Genomic DNA, 24,449 nt, shown 5'->3' with positions numbered 1-24,449 from the left:
TTTTAATAGTGTAAGAAAAATGGGAATTTAAAGACTGTATAGTTAAAAAGAATTACCTTGGGTGATAGATTTGGAGAAAGGATAGTATAAAACATTATCAAGAAATTATTTGATTGTTAGAAGAGGCCAGACATCTAATCTACTGTGGCCACAGATGGCCACACTCCAGGTCAGAGATTCCCAAGAGAGATCAGGAGGAAACTTAGGAACCAAAGATTATGTTTCTCCAACATAACCTTAAAGGTGGCCCTTGGCACCACCTTCCATCTGAACTTGGGCAAAGAGCCTCCTTGACTCATTGTGCCTCCGTTCCCCATCTGGGCCATGGGGAGACTGGGGCAGTTAGCTGATCCTTACATTTTTCATCATTAACCTTGTATGAGTCTCTCTCTAAGTTTTCTTCCCTTTTCTCCTTTTTCTTTTCTACTTCTTTTGTTTTGGTAAAGTCCTAGGGGGAAAAAAAACCCACACACTTTCCATATGGCGCCCTTCCTGGAGGCCGGCCAACTCCCCAGCTCCCCAGGGCTGCCACAATGCATATGCATGGGCCAAGAAGGCTGTCTGGCCACCCGCAGTGTGATCACAGCCTATCACAAAATGTGCCCATGTCAGCCAGCCCGAGCACCCCTTCCCTCACTGTCTGTCCCCAAATCTCCACTGCACTGTCAGACCTCTGAATTAGCGACACTCAAAGCAACCGCACAAGCTCACATAAGCACGCATCATGGTGGGTGTGGGGGAACGGCGGGGGGGGGGGAGGTGGAGTAATTACTTGGCCTCCTGCATGTTCACAGAGATCCTTACACTTAAAATTGACATTGTAACCTAATATGTTTATACATAAAGTCACAGCAATGCACAAGAGGACTAAAAGAAGATCCTGTCTTCCAGCTTTAAACGTGAGTCCCCTTGCCAGAACCCGCTGCCTGGTGTGTGCTGTGAATTTTTTAAAAAATAAATCCTGTAATTACTTGGTGAATGAAATTTACATGGTAGGACATTGCCACCTGCAACAGTATACTGAAAACAAAAGGAAGTCAAGAGATTATGGGTAGTTATCATTCAAACCGTAATTGTTACTACACACTCTGTTTTATCAAAAGTTCTGGTGTCATTTTTTTGCCATAAATGTTCTGATATTTTGCATTAGCCAAAATCCTTCAGTCATGTAACTGATGGACACAGACTAGTAAATTATTGTGTTGAATGGGCTTTAGTGTAAAAGTGTTAATTTGTTCAAAGAAAAAATTAAAATACGCGATAATTTTGCTGCCTTGTTTTGGCATCTCTTCACTTTTTTACTATCCAGGATGAATCAAGGAATAAAGATAGATGAGTCAGGTCTCTCTGAGTTCCTGGAAGTCTTGTGAGCCCTCTACTGTGTGTGTGGTGTTCTTAGAAAACCCAGGATGAATGGACCGGGCGCAGTGGCTCACACCTGTAATCCCAGCACTCTGGGAGGCTGAGGAGGGTGGATCACGAGGTCAGGAGATCAAGATCATCCTGGCTAACACAGTGAAACCCCGTCTCTACTAAAAATATAAAAAATTAGCCAAGCATGGTGGCAGGCGCCTATAGTCCCAGCTACTCGGGAGGCTGAGGCAGGAGAATGGTGTGCACCCGGGAGGCAGAGGCTGCAGTGAGCCGAGATCGCACCACTGCACTCCAGCCTGGGCAACAGAGTGGGACTCCATCTCAAAAAAAAAAAAAAAAAGCAAGAAAACCAGGGATGAATCATGCATGATCCCTGGCCTAAAGAGCTCATGGGGTAAGAGGGAGACAAAATGTGGACATAAACAGCCAAGACTCAGGGCAAATGACAGTTGTGCAAATTGGGGAGACACAAATTGGGGAGACACTGAAGGAGATGGCATTTCAGTTGAACCCTGAAGGATGAAACTAGATGTAGCATTCAGAATCTGCAAGGAGCCATCAAGCCCACCTATTCTAACCTTGGATATCAACTGAGACATAGAAAGGAAGGATCTCTTCCAAGATAGGAAGTGAAGGGCATGGAACAAAGCAGAGAAGAGGGATGATGTCTCCAGGTAGAAGCAGTGATAGAAGCAAATGCAGGAAAGCTAGAAAGTTCAAATGACAAAGTCCGCTTTAATGGGCGTTAGTTCTGCTCCCCTGCCTGGTCTCCACGCTGTATCCATGTGTTCACATGGCATTGACCAAACTCCAGGGTTAGGTATATGACCTTGCTTGGGCCAATTAATATGCTATATCCTCCCAGCCCCAGTGATTGACTCAGGGATGGGCAGATAACCCAGGTGAATCCAATGAGACTTAGCTTCCCGAATTTTGCCAGAGTAACCAAGAAAGTTGTACATCAGGAGCTGCTGGTGTCACCATTTGGGGTCAGTTTGCTTGAAAAGAGTGAACCTATAGGAAAGGAAGCTGAGAAGTAGAGAAGCCAAGTTCTAAAATCAATGTTTGCACCCCCAAATTCTCCTGTGTCTAACTTACAATTGGACTTCTCAGTTGCAGGGACCACACAGTTTTTCATTTGGCTTGAGTTTCTATCATTTGCTTCAAAAGAATCCTGACGGCCCCGCTGCAATTAAAGAATAGCTCAACTCCCTGGTAGAAGAAGACCTTCTAGCAGCATAAGCTAGTTTATCATGTAAGTTAACGGAGCCCTAGAAAATCCCAAAGGAAAGACACATAGGCCGGGCGCGGTGGCTCAAGCCTGTAATCCCAGCACTTTGGGAGGCCGAGACGGGCGGATCACGAGGTCAGGAGATCGAGACCATCCTGGCTAACACGGTGAAACCCTGTCTCTACTAAAAAAATACAAAAAAAAATTAGCCGGGCGATGTGGCGGGCGCCTGTAGTCCCAGCTACTCGGGAGGCTGAGGCGAGAGAATGGCATAAACCCGGGAGGCGGAGCTTGCAGTGAGCTGAGATCCGGCCACTGCACTCCAGCCTGGGCGACAGAGCGAGACTCCGTCTCAAAAAAAAAAAACAAAAAAAAAAAACAAACAAACAAACAAAAAAAGAAAGACACATAGGACAGTGGAGCCTCCATGAAGCAAGTTGATTGGCCTCTAAAGGGCGTGGTGGTGGAGTGTAGACTTTTTTTACCTTCCTCCTAACCCCAGCCTTGAGTTCACCCAAGGCAAAGGAGGCCCAGGTTAATTGGGATTTGTAGCCAGTTTGGGGGCAACTGTAGATCGCTGTCTCCCTGTCCATCCTTTTCAATTTCCTGTCCTTTCCCCCAATCCTTGGTGTCTCCAGTGGCCAAATCCCCAGAGCACTGAAAACTTCTGCTGAAGTTTATTCAAATGCAGGTGTAAGTACAAAGCATGACTGACTGTTGAAGGCCAACTTCAAAGACAAACATCCAAGCAGCCCACAGTCCCACTAATTCAATGTCATGAGAACTCAACTCTGCAAAAGCCTGAGTCAGTCTGAAATACAGGTAGGGAAGAATAGAGAGTTCAGCAAATTATAAGATCCAAAAGCCTGGAGGTGATGGACAAGGCATTCAGGGCCTGCCCCAAGTTCATGTGTAATCATGCTGGCTAGGTGAAGGTTGGCAAGGACCTGGTGCTGAGAGGTGATGCCATTGCCAGTGACCTTTACCAGGACCACATCCACTGGAGGTGTGGAGGCACTAGGGCTCAGCTAGTGCAGGAATAGACCATGCGAGCCTGAACATGCAGGGAGCCAAAAACAAAGGAACATGCAAAAGAAGGGGTGCAGGGAAGAAGGGTGAGTTAGAGGAGGCCTTGGGGCCATCTCCTTTAGGAACAGAGGGGCCCTGCAGAAGGAGGAGAGATTCTCTGAATGGCCTCCTGACCACAGCAGGATGGGGAGGGAGGCCCCTCTCTCCTGTCTGTCCTGGAGACCAGAATTTGCTGACTGACATGACTGTCCTCTTGGTCAGAACAGGTGGAGAAGGCATACTGAGAGGAGGGCCAGAGATTGGCCCTTCCTCACTCCCGCTCCCAGAGGACTGTCCAGCTTGGGAGTTCTAGCTGTGCCTGAAACCCACATGTTGCATGCAGGCCTCTTACCCTGCACCTAGCCCTTGTCTCCTCGCAGCCCAGGCTGAGATGCAATGTCCTGTCTTGGTCTGGTTTTCTCCTCAGGAAAACGCTCTCTGTTCCCTATCCTAAGAAAAAGTGGAGCACCTTGGGAATGGATTCCATAGGGCCATACTGGGAAGAAGCCCAAGCCTTGGGTTCCAACCCTAGAAGTCAGATAGCTGGGCAGGCTGCACCTTGCCCCATCACCTAGAGATGTCCTCTACCACCCAGAGTACTCCTCCACTGCCCAGAGCAGTCCTCCACCATTGGAGGCTCTCCTCCAGGGCAATCATCACCCCTTGGGATAGTCATTCACCACCTAGGCACGCCTCCACCTTATGGGGTAGTCCTCCACCATCCAAGGCACTCATCCAGGGCAGTTCTCCACCAACCTGGACTGTCGTCCACCACCCAGTGTACTCTTCCAACACACAGGGCAGCACTCCTCCTCCTGGTCTGTTCTCCATGGTTTGGAGAGACACCTTGGGGTAAGCATGTTATCAACCATGGGTAATTAGGTTGCCTGCCTAACTACTGCCCTCCCTGGTGTCTCCCCTGCCAGGTCTTGCTACACCTGGCATGTGGGAGGTGTTCAGAGAAGGCTGCTAAGCTGTCTGGAGGATAACCAAAAGGTACTGGGAACTCAAGGTATCAGAAGGCTGGTGGTGAGTTCTAACAAAGGACAGAGCTTACCTAGGAAGATACAGCAATGCCACATGGTGCTCCAGAGTTAGCCACAGGCTGAAATAACTACAGCTCCCTAGCAGAGTCAACCTGCTGGCTGGCCATCCTTGGATAGCATTAATAAGGTAGGAGTGGAGTTGGTGGATGGTCTTCATTCATTCATTGATCTATTCAACACATATTCATCTACCTTGTGCCAGGCATGGGGTGCCACTGTGGTAACGGAAAAGTGACATAAAAGTGGCTGTGGGAGCCCCAAGGATGCCTAAACTTTCCCCTCACTGCAGGAGGGACATGAAAGGAGAGAGAGGGAGAGAGAGAGACAGAGAGAGAGAGAGAGAGAGAGAGAATCACCCTTAGAAAAGGTTCCCAGGGCCGACCTCTGGAAGCCTTTTATGGCTCTCATTCCCCTACTCCCAACCTCCTCACTGGGGACACAGCCTCAGAGCCCCAGGGAGTACCTCAAGACTTTCAAAAGGACCCACCTATAGGGAGAATCCCAGATCAGACCTGAAATTAACCCCCCATCCTGAAATACCGGCAAGTTCCCACAGCCTCTGGCAGAATGCCCATGCTATCTGGCCACCTTTGGCTGGCGCTGATGGTCTGGAGGGGAGAATGGGGGTAAATTGGGAGCCTTCACTCATTCATTGAGCCAATATTTATTAAGCACCTACTGTGTGGCTGACACGGAGGCAGTGGAGGGAAGGAAACAAGGCAGTGATATGAAAGTGGAACTGTGGATGCCTAAGGGTGCTGAGTCTTCTTCTCACTGCAGGAACATGGCGGAGAGAGAGGGAGAGGCCACCTCTGGACAGGCTTCCGAGGCCACCCAGGGTCCTTCCGCCTCCATGAAGGCATGGGGTGGACTGGCAGATGGTACTTCAGCACCTTAAGAAGCATCCACCTGTTGGGACCATCCCAGGCTACACACAAAATAGGTGCCCCAGCCCCCAAATCTCTGCAAGTGCCCACAACCCGCAAGAGACTGTGTGCTGGCCCTAGCAATAGAGATTCCCTTTCACAAACACACTTTGACAACCCATGGCCTCATTCCTGGATGAAGCATTTATCAGCCACCTCCCTGGATCTCTAGGCCTCTGCCTCTGCCCTTCTCTCTGGCCACAAGGTAAAAAGGGACCAAGCCTGAAGTTCATGCCCTATTGGGTGGGCTCTTCTCACAGGTCCAAGGAGTCTTAGATCCATGGATGATCCTGGAAGGAGGAGCCTGGTCCATTCAACAGATAGGGAAACTGAGGTCCAGAGTCCCACACCAATCTGCAATCCCACATCCCTACATCCAGTGCCCTCCAGCAGGTCTCCTGCAAACCAACCTCACCCTGCCTATAGCCTCCAGTGCCAGAAGCTTCCTAGAAGGAAGCAGAAGTGCTTTTTCCAGAAGTTGACATGCTTGTCTGTGTTGCTATTCGACAAGTAAACCCAGCATGCTGAGGGATGTCCCTGGGCCACCTTACAGATGGCAAATCAAACCCACTGGTTCCGCATATGCCTGCTTCAGCATTGTTCAGAACCTCCCACCTTCTTCTGTAAGCCCAGGTGAAAAATTGAGACTTAATCCCTCGCAGACCAAATTAACCCCACAAATTAGCCACATTGTTCGTCTCTCCTCCATCCTCCTGGGTCTGAGCGGCAGAGCAAGGAAGAAGGAGGAGGTTTAACCAGACAGGTGGCACAGTGCAGGCAACAGCCTACAGGGCTTGCTCATATTTAAAACTTCCTTTCATATATTTTTAATAAAACAACTGATACAAATTCAAAACCAACTTCATAAATCAAACATTATTCAATGTTGGCGGCTTCAAGGTTTCCCTGGCGCTTGGCTGGGAGCATGCAGCTCTCCCAGACAGGGGCTTTGCACTCGAGCGCTCGAGGTTTTGTGAAAGGTTTATTGGATTTCATAGTCCCTTAAGGGGAAACCCTTTAAATGTCTTTGCAATTATAAGTCTAATAACACTTTCAGCCCTTGGACACAGCCTTGACTTGACAGAGATAAGGAACTCGAAGTTGCTCAGTCAATACCAAGCTATTAATCTCTGTCACCTCGCTGTCACCGTGGCTCAGGAAAACAATGTCGTTTCTTGACCTAGGTGAAGGCATGGAGTGATTTTATTCAGAATGTCAGCATTCATCAACCCAGATTTTGTCACTCCCTCACTCCCTTGAAGAAGTCCCAGTTCTTCATCCTGCCTGTGTTGACACCCTTCCAATAGAAAGAGTTGCTTTCAGTCTTGGCCTATTATTATTATTTAGCACTTATTCAACTGTAAAAAGCCTCTAAGAATAAAGTTTTTCTCTGTACAGAGACCTGGCAGACAAATCACTTTATGCTGCTCTTTGGCGACCCAAGCCAAGGACGGCTGGAAATTACCAAATGCCGTGTTTGTTTACATATTCAAATGAAGGTTAATTTTTATCCTGTCTTTGCTCAAATTTGATTAGGGTGGGGCTCCCCTCCCTCCCTCAGTGGTATATTTATATCGGCATCCTTCTCCTCGACCTTGAAAGAAACCCAAGAAATTGTTTAAAAGAAAAGCCAACAAAAATCCTAATGAGAAACTAACAAGAAGAATCAAATGGTTCCTGGCAAGGCAGCCAGCCATGCCTCATGCTGTATTCAAGAATAATAGGAAACACCTGTTTTTGCTCAGCAGGAACCTGGACTCTTGGGCACAGGGTGAGATGAAGCAATGGTGGGGGCACCCACCCTAAAGCACCGGGTGCTGTCAAGGTGGAGGAGCTGCCAGTCAGGCTTCCAGAGGCTTGTGTCTGTGCTCGGGAACTGGGCTTGGAGAACTGACACTCCAGAGTGTCTATTATGGCTCCATGGAGTGCCTTGGAGGCTTTGGAGGTATGAGGTACAGGATCAGGTAGGGCTCCAGGCCCCTCAACCTCCAATTGTATCTGTTTCATAGAGTGCACCTCTGAATGAGAGTTTATTTAGACTATGTTGGAGCCCTCAGAAGTCTCAGACTAACATAAAGAGCAGTCATGGAAACATGCTTCTGTCTTTACAGTCAACTAGTACTAAGCACCTTCTCCTGGTGTTCGTAAATAGTTCCTGTCTAAGGATCTCAAATAGATAGCAACACAGTATAAAAACACAAACCAAACCAAATAAAACAACAACATCAAAAGCCTTGTTTCCCCTGAAGAAACTGGGAGTTTTCCTTTTCTTACCATGGTTGCCAGGAAGCTCAAGCTGAAACTATCTATTAGAGCTGGCATGTTTGCATGAAATTTTGGTTTCAGTTTTCTTCTGTTGCTTGTATTTCGGCAACTTGTTGTCATGTCCTTTGCTATAGGTCCCTTTGAGTCCCTTTTCCACAGAGATAGAGTTCAGATGAATAAATAAATATCCATGAGCTGTAGGACAGAGCCCACGGCTGGGACTTGGTAGACCAAGGTGTGGTTCCAGCTCTGCCTCTGGTTTTCCTGAGGTTTGGGCAAGTATAAGTTGGGCCTCAGCTTTCTCATTCATAAAATGAGGGGACTGAAACAAAGCTAGTCCTGAGTCACTCACCTCTTTTTCCAGGCGCCCCCACTGGCTCAGGGCCCGTGAATAAGCAGAGCATGGAGGCAAAGAGGAGGAACTCTGAGCCATCCTGTTCCCCCAGGGTATAGGATGACCAACTCCTCCCGGTTTTCCTGGAACTTTCCAGGTTTTAGCAGTGAAAATCCCATGTCCCAAGAAACCCCTCAGTGCCAGGCAAACCAGGATGCTTCATCACCCAGTTCACCTGCCAACTTGCCACTTAACTAGTTATGCCACCTTGAACAAGTAACCTAAATCACTTGTGCCTCATCTTCCTCCATCTTTAAAATGAGGTTATGAGCAAAACACCTCCTGGTGTTGTTATAAGTCTTAAGCATGTTCATATTTCATAAGAGCACAAAGAACAGTACTTGGCACTTTGAATGCACCATATGAGTGTTTGTTAAATAAATTCTAGAGCCATTTGCTTCCTACTCGAGTCAGGGAGATTTCTCAAAATAATTATTTATTTAAAAAAGAAAGAAAAGCTACCCTGATACACATCAAAGAAAGACCAGTTGTTCTGTGGGAGGAGATTATTGATCTGTGTGCCATTCTGGGATAGAGTGGAGGCACAGCTACCAGGGAGAGCTAGGGCTATGTGAGACTCAGGGAAATCTCTCACCCTGAACAAAAGGATAAAGAGAGGGCAAGAAGCCACTCTCAATGTTTCCTTGGTGCTTACAGTCATCAGGAAAAGAGGCTGGTTTCTGCTAGGGATGTCAGTCAGATCATTGCTTAGAGAGTATCAGGGAAATAAACTAAATTTGGACTTCACTGCCCATTCCTGCTGAGAACCTGGACTGGGGATACTGGGTAGGTGGCAAGTGGAGCCCTGGGGTTGCTGGGGACCCCACATACCCCAGCAATGCTGAGCTGCCCAAATAGTGTGAGACAGATGCCCAATAAAAGGCTGCTTTCCTCACAGCACATCTGTCTTTATCAGGCAACCCTTGTGCACTCAGCCTGAGTAGTCCCTGCCCTCCAAGAACTGAACTCTAACATGGCAGGCAAAACTCACAGACTCTGAGTCCCTTGCCCAGAACTTGCTTCTGCTTTTAATTGTTTTGTCTTCATCTCTCCTCCCAAGCAATAAGTGAAACTTTCCCAAGGCTTGGAGCAACCCCCAGTCCCTTTTCCCTCATGTGTCCTGTGCAGAGCCTGGCACAGGGGCTGGCACCTTAGGGATTATCAAGCAATTCCTCTCGCACACATGCTGACTCCAGGATTAAAGGAGAGACGGTCGAGAGCTATACTGTCCTATATGGTAGCCATGCATCATCATGCAACTATTTAAACAAATTAAATAGGAAATTCAGCTCCTTGGCTGCATTAGCCACGTTTGTTCAATAGCCACATGTGGTTAGTGGCTACCATATTGCATGGTACAGATGTAAAACAGTTCCATTATCACAGGAAGTTTTATTGGACTAAGCTTATCTAAAGCATATAAAGAGAAAGGAGGTTATTAAACTGGGAAGGACCCACCCTCTTACAAGCTCTACCCTCAAGGATTACAGTTTTTCTGAGATTGAGACATAGGCCAGAATGGGCCTGGCAGAATCTTTGAAGGTCATATTGATCTCGAATGTCTTCCATATCTTAGAAATTACCTAATGTCACACGTGAAGAATTATTCCTGGAGAAGGGGCTTTCACAAAGATGTTATGAGCTGAACTTACCAAGCCCCTAAAATCTAGCTCCCCACTCCCTCGCCCCAGTGTAACATGTTAAAATGGGAAGATGGCAGGAGAAAAGATGGAACAAGGGAACGCCATCAGGATGGCCAGCCTACGTGAACCCCCCACTGTAACTCCCTCTCCCACCATGATCTTTGCCTTTTGTCGTGGGAGCTCTTGGCACAATATAGTCTTCAGCGTCCCTCCAAAATGTGGAGGATGCAGAATTGACCAGCCCTCTGGTTCTTCAGGTCTGTCTCTAGGCCCAGCATCATGCAGGCAGCAGGCAAATACCAAAATCAGGTCTAGATGTCAGCCTGGGAGAAAAGCCAAGAACTAAACACTTCCTAACCTTGGAGAAGACAAGATTCCAGACTTTGATCTCTAAGTGAGGAGTCCCCCCACCAAACATACTGAAGTCACCTGAACCCAAGAACAGCTACAGAATCAACTCCAGCAGAATCCACTTAGGGAAACATCCAGGCAGGGGAGGAAACTCAGACTTCATCCCTGTCACCTGCAGCTACCAGGCATCTGGAGGAGAGGCAACAAGACCCTGTGCGAGTCAGGCAGAGGGTTATGAGAAGCCTGTGTGTGTCTCTATTTTGTAGTAGATCCGCCTTGAAAATAAACACACTTTTTTTTTTTTTTTAATAAAATGATGGCAATCACCAGCCTTTACACAGAGATTGATTTGGCTTTTATAAGAAACTTCTACATACAGAAGTATTTCTTTCAAGAGCTGTGGGAGATAGTTCATGTCTCCATTTTCATAGCTGTGAAATATGAGGATCTGTGTAGATCCTAAGTCACCTGTAGAAACTCAGCTGGCCTTCAGATTCCAAATCACAGCTCACTGAATAAAGGAAACTTAGGCCTGAGAGAAAGACAGTAAGAATGCTTTTAAGAAATACTATTAATAGGCCGGGCACGGTGGCTCATGCCTGTAATCCCGGCACTTTGGGAGGCCGAGGCAGGCGGATCATGAGGTCAGGAAATCGAGATTATCCTGGCTAACATGGTGAAACCTCGTTTCTACTAACAATATAAAAAATTAGCCGGGCGTGGTGGCGGGTGCCTGTAGTCCCGGCTACTCTGGAGGCTGAGGCAGGAGAAGGGCCTGAACCTGGGAGGCGGAGCTTGCAGTGAGCCGAGACTGAGCCACTGCACTCCAGCCTGGGCGACAGACTGAGACTCCATCTCAAAAAAAAAAACAAAACAAAAAAGAAATACTATTACTAAGCTACGTTTCTTGAACATTTATTATACACCTAATTCGGAGCTAAGCATTCAGCTGCACTACCTCATTTAATCCTTACCAGAATCCTATGAGCAGACTCTGAGCCACTCGATTTTACCGATGTGGAAACTAACACTTAAAAAAGTTCAACAACTTGCCCATAGTCACACAGCAAGAAACAGGAAAGGTAAAGATTTGGTTCAATTTGTAGTTATAATGTGGGTTTATAGGCCACATTATGGGGTCATAATCTCTTCAAGTTTGAATGAGGAACTGAAAATTCAATAGAAAATGTCAAAGAACAAATTAGCTTCTATAATAACTTCTAAATGGCCCAACTGAGCAGCTCTCTGAATACTCAGATGATTAAAGATGTAGTTGAGTGTTTTCTTTGGCAGTAGGAAATTGCCTTTGTCTTGAGAAACATTTTCTCTCCTTTCTGCTCACTGGGGTGAGACCATCGCTAGAGGCACAGTGGGAGAGACTCCAATACAGGCAGAAGATGGGAGAGGATGAGGTGTCCTGGACCAGGTGACATGTCAGCACCTCTGGCATCTGTCTCCAGTGGCAGCCCACAGAATCGGGCCAGACAGTGTCATATTCTGCCAGCTGCAGCTATGGGTGGGAGCATCGGGCCTGGTTCCTGGGGTATACCTTCCATAAATCAGTTCCCGAGCCTGCTGCACAATTGCAATGAGTCTCTTTCAAGCAGCTTTGAGAAAAAAAGGTTCCATCTGCTCACTGCCAGGTAATAAATAAAGCGGAAGTGGAGCAAATGGATGGAAAGCAATTTTTGGAAGATGAATCTCCAAAAGCATTGGCCACCATTTCTGCACCTCTTCTGGTACTGGAAATGTCTGAGACCCTCAGGTCTGAGGGTCTGAGGGCTGGAGGAGGTACCAATGCACAAAAAAGAGAGAAAAAGTCTACTGCTTGGGTGAAGGGCTGGCCAGAAAAAGGTTCTTGCAAAGGACTTCTAGTTAATGACTTTCTCCTTCTTTTTGTCTTTTACCTTCATCTTCCCCACCACTACCTTCATCATCACCATCACCATCATTATTACCATCATCATCATCATCATCATGGTTAATTGGTTAATTGGCCTATTGAGGCCTTCTTATGTGTCAGCCAGCGCTGTGCTGAAATCTATATATCTTTATGTGAATTACCTTTTTTCAAGTCCTACCAAGGCCTGCCCTGATTACACTACATAAGACTTCAAATCCAAACCCCCACTGGCATGCTCTATGGCCCTGACTTTGCTTTGTTTTTCTCCATACTTTTTATTAACTTCTTTTTGAAAAAAAATGATTCATATTCAGGGGGTACATGTGCCGTTGTGTTGCATGGATGTATTACGTGATGCTGAGGTTTGGGCTTCTAATGAGCCCATTGCCCACATAATGAGCATAGTATCCAATAGGTAGTTTTTCAGTCCTTGCTCCCCTCCTTCCCTCCCCCTTTTTGGAATGCCCCATTTCTATCGTTTCCATCTTTATGTCCATGAATACCCAATATTCAGCTCCTATTTATAAGTGAGGACATGAGGTATTTGGTTTTCTATTTCTGCATTAATTCACTTAGGATAGCAGCCTCCAGCTGCATCCATGTTGCTGCAAAGGTCACGATTGTCTTCTTTTTATGGTTACGTAGTACTGCATGGTATATATGTACCACATTTTTTAAATCCAGTCCACCACTGATGGGCACCTGGGTTAATTCTATGTCTTTGCTATAGTAAATAGTGCTGCATTGAACATATCAGTGCAGGTGTCTTTTGGGTAGAATGATTTATTTATCTTTGGGTACATACCCAGGGATAGGATTGCTGGATCTAATAGTAGTTCTTGTTTTAGTTTGAGAAATCTCCAACCTGCTTTCCACAGGGGCTGAATTAATTTCCATTCCAACCAGCAGTGTCTGTAACCTCTCCAACATCTGTAATTTTTTGACTTTTTAATAAAAGCCACTTTGAATGGTGTGAGATGATATCTCATTGTGGTTTTGATTTGCATTTCTCTGATAGTTAGTTATGATGAGCACTTTTTCACATGTTTCTTGCCCGCTTTTATGTTATTAACTTCTAACATACTCAATAATTTACGTTTTCTATTCATTACCTGTCTTCCTCATCTGGAATAGATGCTCTGAAGAGCATGGGATTTGTCTCCTTTCTATCACTGCATCCCCAGTGCTGAAAATAACCTTTGACCAATAAAAGGCATTCAATAAATAATTTGTTGAAGAACTGAATAAACGAGTGAATGCTCCTGTGGAGTTCTCACAACCCTGTGAAACATACTTGGCCTGTGCCTATCTCTCCACATTCATCTCTTGCCTCTGACCTCATTACATTTCACAAACACAGCCCATCTGGTCACAATTCCTCTAACACTGAGGCTCCCGGCCTCTATCCTTGGTGCAGACTGTTCCTCCTTTCTGACATTTTCTCTGGAGGTCTTCCAGGAAGCCTCCAACTCTTCCTCAAGGGTCTGTTTCCCTGACCGTCCAGAGGAGTCACTCCAGGGTTCTTCCATTCCTTGTTTAGCTCTCACAAAGCACCTCTCATACGCTGTGATTATAGGTGCTCCTTTGTGAACTTGGAGAAGTGGCCATCTACCTGAGCTCCATGGGGGTAGAAGATTAATCTAGATCCCCATTGTGGTCCAAGAGCCCAGTGTGGGGCCTGGAACAAAGTAGCTGCTCAAGAAATACTCTTAATCCATTTTATAGATGAGGAAATTAGAATGAGAAGCTGGGATTTGATACTAGTTCTAAATCCAAAGCTCATAAACTGAGTCACTACCTGTGTTGTTCTCTGAGTTTCTTTGGCTCTTGACAAGGTCAGCCACATCATGCCTGTTATCTGCCTTGCCTCCCATGTGATACACCTCAGCACCCCTTTAAGATAATCAACTCTTTGTTCATTCTTTCAGAGACTGTCTTAAGCACCTCTGGACCAAGCACTATTGTAGAAGACATGGTCAATGGAGATGAAATCCCAGTTCTGACGGACTTTCATTAGAGTGAGGAGACAGGTTATAAGTAAGACAACAAAGCATAAGAAATTTCAATTCTATCCAAAAGACACATGCACTCCTATGTTCATTGCAGCACTATTCACAAAAGCAAATACATGGAATCAGTTTGGGTGCCCATCAACAGTGGACTGGATACAATTTTAAAATGTGGTATATATACACCATGGAATACTATGCAGCCATAAAAAGAATGAAATCACATCCATTGCAGCAACATGGATGGAGCTGGAGGCCGTTATTCTAAGTAACTGAACACAAGAACAGAAAACCAACACCGCACATCCTCACTTATAAGTGGGAGCTAAATATTGAATACATATGAACATAAAGATGGGAACAATAGACACTGGGGGCCACCAAACGGGGCAGGGAGGGAGGGGTTGTGGGCAGAAGAACCACCTGCTGGGCACTATGCTTATTGCCTGGGTGACAGGATTGTCGGGACCCTAAGTCTCAGCATCACACAATTTGTCTGCACGTGTACCATTTAATGTGTAGTAAAAGTTGAAATTTAAATAAAAAGAAATTTCAGAGCAACATAATTGCTGTGAAGATAGTGGAAATGAACTATGTGACACAGAATGGTGGAGAGGTGAATGGCTGCTCTAGATAGAAGGTTTACATGTCATTCTCCTCTCTTTGCCTTCCTTGCAACCAGAAAAGCCCTCTTTAGCACCACCTTGCTTTCCAGGCAGCTTTTAGGAGACCCTCTCTGCTTAAGCTAACCACCTGCATGAGCCCTATAAATGAGCCCTATAAATGAGCCCTATTAATGTGTCCATTAAAGCAAGAAACAGAACGAGAAAATAGGATACCTTGCAGCCTTAAGTCAGAGCTCATGGTCAGGCCTTGTGTCGGTCTCATGTGCTATAAATCCCTAGTATAGCTGACACACCTGTGATAGATGCAAGCCTGGGAAATGCCCACAGCAGATGTGGGGCCCTCAGGTGAGCTGCTTCTTCTGCTAGCTGCAACATATGTGGACACTTTTGCGCTGAGGTTTTACCTGTAATCTCAAAGTCCTATATGAGAGCTGAGGCTTTTTCCAGTAGAAGTCAGATGGGATTAAAATGCACCTACATGAGGTTAGATAGTTTGTCTGAAGGTTCATTGAACTGGGCTGCTATTCCAACAGAACATAAGGAAGCACAACTTTAGGGCAAGAAAAATGCACCAAAGCTTCCTGAAGAAATGGTTGGCCAGTTGCCTTCCTCTTTCCTCTTCTCCGGCCTAAACTCACCAGTGCAGACAGTGGGTATGGAGTACTAGAGACATGAGTTCTGGGCTGACTCTACCACACACTTGGTTTGTGACCTTGAAATGTCTTCATCCTCTCTTGGCCTCATACTTTCTAGATGTACAAGGAGAAAACAAGCTTTATCTTACCTTCATCATAGAATGTCTGTGAAGCTGTGATTATTGAGCTCATATAACTTCTCCAACCTTCCCTCTATGCCAACCCATCATACGTAGCATCATGTGTCTATAGCAAGTACTTCAGTAACTATTGTCAAATAAATTGATTGGATGAATGGATGGATGGATGAACAAATGGATGAATGAAGTTTAATCACCTCAAAATATTTCATGGTGGCTTCCTGAAGGCAGATAAATTGCAAAGAAGGAGCTAGAAGTGACTAGGAGAATCTGGAGTGACTTAAGAGTGACTAGGAGAAGCTGGAGAGATGCTCTACTTAGGCCAAGAGGCTGGGTAGGTCATCTCCCTCCTTCATGCTATCATTCCCGTATGAAAGGGGCACAGGACTGATTGGAGTGGAGCCTCTGACAGCGGAGTAAAGGATTGTCAAAATAAATAAGAACTATGGTTCCTCTTTTTTTTCTGAGGTGGGGGATGAAGAAGATTAGAGATTTCAAATACTTTTGAGAGGTGTGGAGATTTCTGTACTGAAATGATGTCTCTCTCTCCTCTCTCCCCTTCTGTCTCTCCATTACCCTAGGATGGACTTTCGAGTCTAGGCTGCAAATAAACATCAGACATATTTGTGGAGCATGGGGAGGAAAAGAGATCAGCAGAGAAAAATTCAGAATGAAAGTTGAGACAAAAAATATGTAAGATGTTTATTTCCAGCCTAATGAAGTAAAGCACACTTCAGGAAAACGACAATTATAACTTGACGGTGACAAATAAGAGGCGCCATTGCAGCTGCTGCACCCCTATGCACAGAGTTGCTTCGTGGGCCTTCCTTTTCCTGGAGCCAGCAGCCTGCTGGAGGCCAGGGCCAGGAAGGTGGGCAGCCTGGTGGGAAAGGGACTCAGATCACTCCCAGGAGCCAGGCCCTGACTGATTCTGCTGCTTCCATGTTCATGGCCCTGCCCAGCCCAGCTCTGCATCCCTCTGTGCTGTCCAGGGCCTCCCCAGTGTCACTCATTTACATCCCATCTTCACAGCTTTTGCTACGTCACCTACCATCTTGCCTATTATTTACTTTTTCCTCAATTCGATCTATTTTGTTTTGTTATACACAAATACTATAAAAAGAAATTTTACCTACCTGCCACATGTGAAAAACTGGATCACTTGTCATAATGAATTAGAAGGAGCACATAACTATTAACATAAACCCCTGCCTCCATGTGCCACCTAAAATCTTGCACACTCACAGGACTCCCCATGCCACACTTGGAGACTCTGTGGTAAAAATTGATCCTGGGTTAATGTGGATTCACCTCATGATGACTTTCAGGGCCTGAGATTCCTTTGGAACTGAAGCGATCTTCCTAATCAAAATCTCATTACACTGTGGTGCTGGTCATGCATTCATTAATTCCATAGGTAAATATCAACCACCTACCACATGTCAAGCACTGTGTTAGACACTTGACACATGACAGTGAGGAAAACTGACCCAACCAGCTCTGCCTTCTTAGAGCTTCCATTTCAATGGACAAAACAGGCAAATCATAAACATGAGACTGGGAGAATAAAATAGGATTGGGAGGTTCTGGAACCAAGGACTATAGCTTCAAATGGATGGCCAGGGTAGGCCTCGCTGAGAAGGTGACATGGGAAGGAAGAAAAAAGGGATACAGTTATCTGGAAAGAAAGGCCTTCAGGCAGAGGGAGCAGTCTCTGTAAAGGCCCTGAGGGAAGGTGTGGTGAGGAGGCCCGTGTGGGTGATGCTGAGAAGAGCAAAAGAAGTGAGAGCAGTGGAGAGGACCAGAGTGTAAGGACCCTGAGGGTCAGTGGGAAAATTTGGAAATTATTTGACTTACAATTTAAAAGAATCACCACAGCTGCTGTGTTCAGAACAGACTATTGGGAGCAGGGGGTGACACAGGGAAGGAGGTAGGAAAACCTGTTACTAAGTGACTATTGAAAGGATCCAGTAATGGAGCTCCAGTGGCGCAATCGGTTAGCACATGGTACTTATATGAAATAATCCAATAGATGTTGATGGGAAGATAGGGTGGTTGTTTACATGGTGCAAAGTGGTCAGATTCTGAGTATATTGTGACGATATAGCCTAAGGACTGAATATGTGGAACAGAGAAGTCAAGAATGACTCCAAGATTTTTGACCTGAATAACAAAAAGTATTGTGTTGACATTAACTAAGATGGGGAAGCCTGGGGAAAGCAGGATCATGGGAGAAGGAGTTTCGTTTGGGACAAGATGGGCTCAAGATGTCTATTGGGCACAAATACTGTCACACCTCCCCACCACATTGATAACAGGATTGACCATGGAACTTGATTTGTGCAGTGAGACATGAGCAAAAGTTTAAAGCATCAGTTTATGGTTACCATGTTTTCTGTTTTCCTTTGCACTGTGATCAGTGACATTCCAGGTGGGAGTTGTTCTATCAGCTGGAGTCCTGGAGTGATGATGACATGGTGCAGGGCATGAGGGACGTGTAGCAGGAGTAAGAACTCAACCATTTTGTGATATGCTGCTTAGATTTGAGGTTACTGCTAGCAAATCACAGCCAACTCTTTCCTGTCCGATACAACGTCCCAGTGGGAATGTCAAGCAGGCAGTTTGATACCTTTGACTTGAATTAGAAAAAGGTCCAGTCTGGAGATATAAATTGGGATGTTATTGGCATATAGGTGGTATTTGAAATCATAAGACTGCATGAAACCAACAAGAGAAGGCAGAGAAGAAAAGAGCGCCAAGGACCGAGTCCTGGAACCTCCAGCCTTCAGAGGTGGTGAAAGGAGGAGACAGCAAAGGGGGCTGAGAAGGACTGAACAATATGATGAGGAGAAATGAAGAGAATGTGGTGTACTGAGAGCCACAGGAATAAAATGCACAAAAAGAAAGATAGTTAACTGTGACCAATAATTCTGACTGCTCAATCAAGACAAGGACTCAGAATTGGCCACTGGATTTGGTGACATGAAAGTCTTTGATAATCCTGCCAATGGCAGTGTTGGTGGACTGGTGAGGACAGAAATCAGATTGGATTTGGTTTAGGAGAAAACGAAAGGAAGGGAATTGGAGACAGCATGTATAGACAACCCTGCAAGGGGTTGTACTGCAGAGGGGAGCAGAGAAGTGAGTTGGAGTTGAGAGAGTAAATGGAGTCAAGATATTTTAAGTGGGGAGAAACAGCAGTATTACTTCTATACTTTAGGAAAAGATCTGATCGAGAGGGAAATTTTGAGGCATTAGGAGATAAGAGGGGAGAGTTACTGGAGAGTTGTCCTTGACTAATCCAAAAGGGATGGGATTCGGCGCACAGCTGAAGGGATTGGCTTCCTACAGGGACCATGACAATTCTTCTGTGGTAACAGATGGAAAGCCAGAGGATATGGACAATAAGCCTTTCTCATTCTATATTCAGAGAGTCACCAATGACATATTCACAGCTTTTCCTCACTTTCAGTTACGCAAATAATAGTGTTCCAGTAATGGAGGCTCATGCCTGTGAATTGCTTTTTCTTTCAATCTCAAACTTGATTCAAAACTCCTCTTGTTCTCTCCTTCAGCAAAGCTCAAGCTGCAGAGAGAGAAGGGAGGACAGGGTCCAGTGCTGAGACAGCTCCTCTTCTTTCCTCTTCTAGATGCTAACTCTTCTAGTTTGGGTACAGAGAAGAAGGGTCATAGTAGGTATTTTCTCCCTTACAGATCTGCTGATGTATGGGTGTGGTGGAGGAGTTCAGTTCAATTCTCCCCAAAACTGTAGATTCCATATAAGTGTTCATAAAGTGAGGGTCAGCTTCACCTTAACCTCTGGAAAACCAAGAATCTCCTTCAAAAAAGCTGCAACATCTCCCTTTGGCCTCATTGATAAAAACTCCCTCTCTACCAAAAATACAAAAATTAGTCAGGCATGGTGGCGGACGCCTGTAATCCCAGCTACTTGGGAGGCTGAGGCACAAGAATTGCGTGAACCCGGGAGGTGGAGGTTGCAGTGAGCCAAGATCGCACCACTTCACTCCGGCCTGGGTGACAGAGTGAAACTCCATCTCAAAAAAAGAAAAAAAAGAAAAAGCCTCAACCTTTTCTCTGGGTCAGGCGTTCTGTTTCTTGCCCTAACATTTACCAGGGCACACAGGACACTTTCCCTTTTGCCAATTTCATGCTCTGCAGGGGTTGTCTTCCACAACTCCCAGAGCTGAGGAGACCTGGATGCCCTGTCTTCCTTCCTGCTATATTTTTCTCTGTAGTCCTTATCACCATCAGACAATATTTTGTTTATTCGTTTTGTTTATTGTCTAACTTCCCAAACTACATTGCAAAAGCCATGAGAGAAGAGACATGTGTTGCTTGTTTCACTTGGTTCACTGTTAAATTTCCTGTGCCCATAAATATTTCTGAATGAATGAATGAATGAATGAAGTAGGAATTGCACCCAACTTCTTCCTGAACACATTGTGTTAGATTATTATAGTAATTTTCTCAAGGAATCGTATCTGCCTGTATGGGCCCCTCCACATTAAACCTGGGCTTGACAAAGTGACTTGCTTCAGCCAATGGAACATTAGAAAGAATGGCCCAATAAGAATCTTGCACATCGGGATTTGCCTTTTTCTTGTTGCTTTTGGAACACAGACACCATATAAGAAAGTCCATGACAGCCTGTGAGGGGAGGGAAATGTTGTCCAGCTGACAGCCAGCACCAATCAGACACATGATTAGATCATTTAGACCTCCCAGCCCCAGCCAAGTCATAGGATGACTGCAGCCACAGATTCCATGCCAAATTAGTGGTGCAAATACAATGACTTTTGCTGTAAGCTACTGAGTTTTGGGATGCTTGTTATGCAGCAATGATAGCTGTTACAGAGCAGGACATCTTTGTCCATTCCATCCTGTTGGCACATGATACTTCACAAAATGGATTCCCAAACAGCATCTCTGTCTCCTCAGCAGCATCCAAACTCAGGAGTCTAAAGAACTCAACAAAGCCTAAATTCTTCTTCATATAACCCCCAATCCCATAAGTCATTGTAGTATCTGACACAAATTATTTCCCAGAAACCACACTCATGACCCAAGCTGACCTTCCAAAAATAACCAGGGTTGCTTGAGCACTTACCCTGCCTGTGCACAGGAATGAGAGAGATTTCTCTTGAACTCTCTCAGAGTCCTTGGCCAGGGAATTCATAAGTCTTTCCCTAAAGGGAGTGAAAGAGGCAGGTGGCAGGGACAGCTTCATAGCATGAGCTATGTGTGCTCAGCCTTGTGTTCCCTGTGGCTTCTGAAGCCCCCACCCTGAGGGTACTGCTGGGTTGTTGAGACCTGTCATGCATTTACTTCTCCTTCCATCCTCCAGGTCCCTGCTGTTCCCTCCCACCAAGCAGAGACCTGCCAGGCAGTCCTCACCAGGGAAATCATCCTGTAGCATCCTGACCCTATGGAATTAAAAACCTGGCCTGCTACGTTAGCAAGGGTGAGTGGACAAGACCTGCAATGCTGCCTCAAACACCTGCAATCATGGCTATCCCAGTTTTAAGGAAGGTGTAATTAAGATGTATGGGAGCAGATGTGCCCTCATTTTGCACAGGCCACCAATCCCTGAGCCTTTGAAGCCAAGCATCCAGGGACCCAACAGGGACTGCCTTCCCCTTCCGAGACTGTATTCACTTCCAGAGCAAGCCCCCAAGTTCAGGCTTCCATCACATATATTGAGTGGGAAATACCTGGAGGTAGTGTGTGTCGAGGGTAGAGAAAACTTACTTCCCTTCCAAGTCCTCACCCAGTCCTTTTCCCAGAGAGCTCCCCAGCTCTGAGGGACAGCTGTGTACTCACCAAGGAAAATCTCAAGTTTTCTCCTGCCCTCAAGCCCACCCAGGATGAATCTAGCCCTCTAGCAGAGAGGTCACAACACAGAGGCACTAACATGTGTTATCTCTGGCTGACCACATCTTACTGCCCAACTGCAGAAGGTGCGGCCAACAGATGGCTTCAACCTGTAGCTCCTTCAGAGTCAGCCTCAGATGAAGAGAACTACCTCACTGAAGCCACACCCTTCCCAGGGCAGCCCATGTCCAGTCATACGGGCTGAGGGATACAAATGCCCAGCTCTTCCGATGGGTACAGGTCAGGCCCAAGAGATAGCAGGTGCCTCTTGTACTGGGTGGGCCAATGCTCTGTCAGCCCTCCAATGCCACTTGACTCTTTCCTCTATTCCACCCAGCTTTCTCTCCTTTCCCTTCCCAGGAGTTGCTCCCTGATAAATATTTTGCACTCCAAACCATCTCAGCATCAGCTTCTGGAAAATCTAACCTGTGATGGAGCCTGATCCAAGGAGTGAATTTATTACTGAATTGAAGGACATCACACAAAGTGTGGCTAGTCCAGTTGGGAAACTGAGACTGAAGAGTAGACTTTTCTGAGGTCGCTGAAACAGAAAAGTTCAGAGCCATGGGTCTTCTGACTCCGAGAACAGAGCTCTGCTGGGAAAATTTCTCTTGCAGATCATCCCAGATCTATCTCCTACCCAGGCTGTACTAGAGAAGAAGGTGTGGTAGATTGATTCCCTCAAAAGTGGAGCCCAAGACAAGGATTTGGGTGCAGGTGGCTTATTTGGGACATGATCCCAGTAAGCAGGCATGAAGGAGCAAAGAGAGTGGCCCAGGAAGGAGGAGAAGCCAGTACAGTGGGATGTTGTTCCAGCTACTGCCGTGGACAACCAGGGTTCAATTCTGCCAGACCTCTGAGAAGCATCCAGACCACCACCCAGAACTCTCCACCAGGAGAGCACTTATTCGCCTGGTTCTGCCCCTAGTGGTTGAGAGCTGCCTCAGGTGATGCCCACCCACTTCTGGGTTCTGCTTGAGCATGGGCCATGCTGGCTCCCACACTGTCAGAGAAGATCCCAGGACAAAAAGTGGAACATCATGGCCTGCACAGAGAACCTAGCACTAGCCCATTATAATGAGGTGTAAGACATAGTAGTGAAAGAATTTACAAGATACGGAAGTAGTACAGAAGAGGATGTACTTAAATATGGTAGTGAGAAGAAGTCAAAAAATAATAGCTGTATGGAAGAAGCTAGCTCTGAGTAAGGTTTTGAAAGATGAAGAGTAGTTTTCCATATCAGTAAGGTAGAAGGCACAACATGGAGACAAGATTGCATAGTGTCTTTGGAGTGCTACAGGTGTTTTGTTATTTCTAGTTCATAAAGATCAAGGAGGAGGCCGGGCATGGGGGCTCACGCCTGTAATCCCAGTACTTTGGGAAGCTGAGACGGGTGGATCACCTGAGGTCAGAAGTTTGAGACCAGCCTGGCCAACAAGGCAAAACCCCATCTCTACAAAAAATGCGAAAATTAGCTGGGCATGGTGGCAGGTGCCTGTAATCTGAGCTACTTGGGAGGCTGAGGCAGAGAGAATTGCTTGAACCTGGGAGGAGAGGTTGCAGTGAGCTGAGATCACACCATTGTATCCCAGCCTGGGTGACAGAGCAAGACTCTGTCTCAAAAAAAGAAAAAAAAAAAAAAAGAATCAAGGAGGAGAGGTATCACAGACAGAATTCATGGGAAGGCAGCGAAGAATCTCTAATACCATTTCAAAATTTACATTTTTGCCCAAAGGGTATTTTCTTAATTTTATTTTTAAGTTATTATATGGTAAAATTGATTTTTTTCATTATTGCACAGTTTTATGAATTTTAGCACATGTATAGGTTCATGTAAATCACCAGTCTAATCAGGATACAGAATAGTTCCATAACCCCAAAAAAACTTCCTTTACAGTCACATCCTCCCCTAACACCCAACCCTGGCAATCACTAATCTGTTTTCCATCACTATAGTTTTGTCTTTGTGGTAATGCCATGTAAATAGAATTACATAATATGTAACCTTATGAGATTGGCTTCTTTCATTCACCATAATATCTTCAAAATTCATCCACATAGCTGCATGTACCAAAAGTTGGCCTTTTTATTGCTGTGTAGTATTCCATCGCATGGGTCTTTAGCTATTCCTCTGTTGAAAGTCATTTGTGTTGTTTCCAGTTTGGGGCAATTATAAATAAAGCTTCTAAAAACATTTGTGTACAGGTCTTTGTGTGAACATAATTTTTCGTTTCTCTAGGGAAAACACCCAGGAGTGTGATTGCTGGGTCATATGTTATATATGTTATACACGTGTTTACCTTTTCAAGAAACCACCAAACTGTTTTCCAGAATGGTTGTACCATTTTGCATTTGCATCAGCAATGTATGAGCATTCCAGTTGCTCTGTATACTCATCAGTGCTTGAATGTATTTTTTATGTCAGCCATTCTAATATGTATGCAGTCGTTTGAAGCAGGGAGTGACATGATCAAGTTGGGGAGAAAAACTTAAGGCAAGGAAGCTAGTTAGGAGACTGATGCAGTCATGAAGGCAAGAGACATTGGCGGCCTGGACAGGGTGATGGCTACGGAGGTGAAGTGTAGGGGAGAAATACTCCAGAGAAGAATCAGTGGGACTGAGTTTGAGAAAATAAGTCTAAGATGGCTTTCAGGTTTCTGCCTCATCAAGACCGCAAGGTCCCACGTGGAACACAAGTTGGAATTCCAACTTGTTCGGAGCTGGGGTGAGTCAGCGGGGAGTGGAGGAGCCCCTGACGGCTGTGAGTTCCCACGTGTATGATTGCAACAAACAGTTTGACTCCATTTACAAAGAAAAATTTACATCCCACTCTGTAGGGGGAGACGTGTCTATCCGCCAGCCTGTGTTTATAAACCTGCCAACAGCCCACAATCTGGGAGCGACCTTTGCTGGTTGTAAACACAAATGCAGATGTCCTGATAGTGA

The sequence above is a fragment of the Trachypithecus francoisi genome, unplaced genomic scaffold (genome assembly GCF_009764315.1).
Source record: "Trachypithecus francoisi isolate TF-2019V2 unplaced genomic scaffold, Tfra_2.0 Lachesis_group10, whole genome shotgun sequence".
Taxonomy (NCBI): Eukaryota; Metazoa; Chordata; class Mammalia; order Primates; family Cercopithecidae; genus Trachypithecus; species Trachypithecus francoisi.
This window is presented reverse-complemented; position numbering follows the sequence as displayed.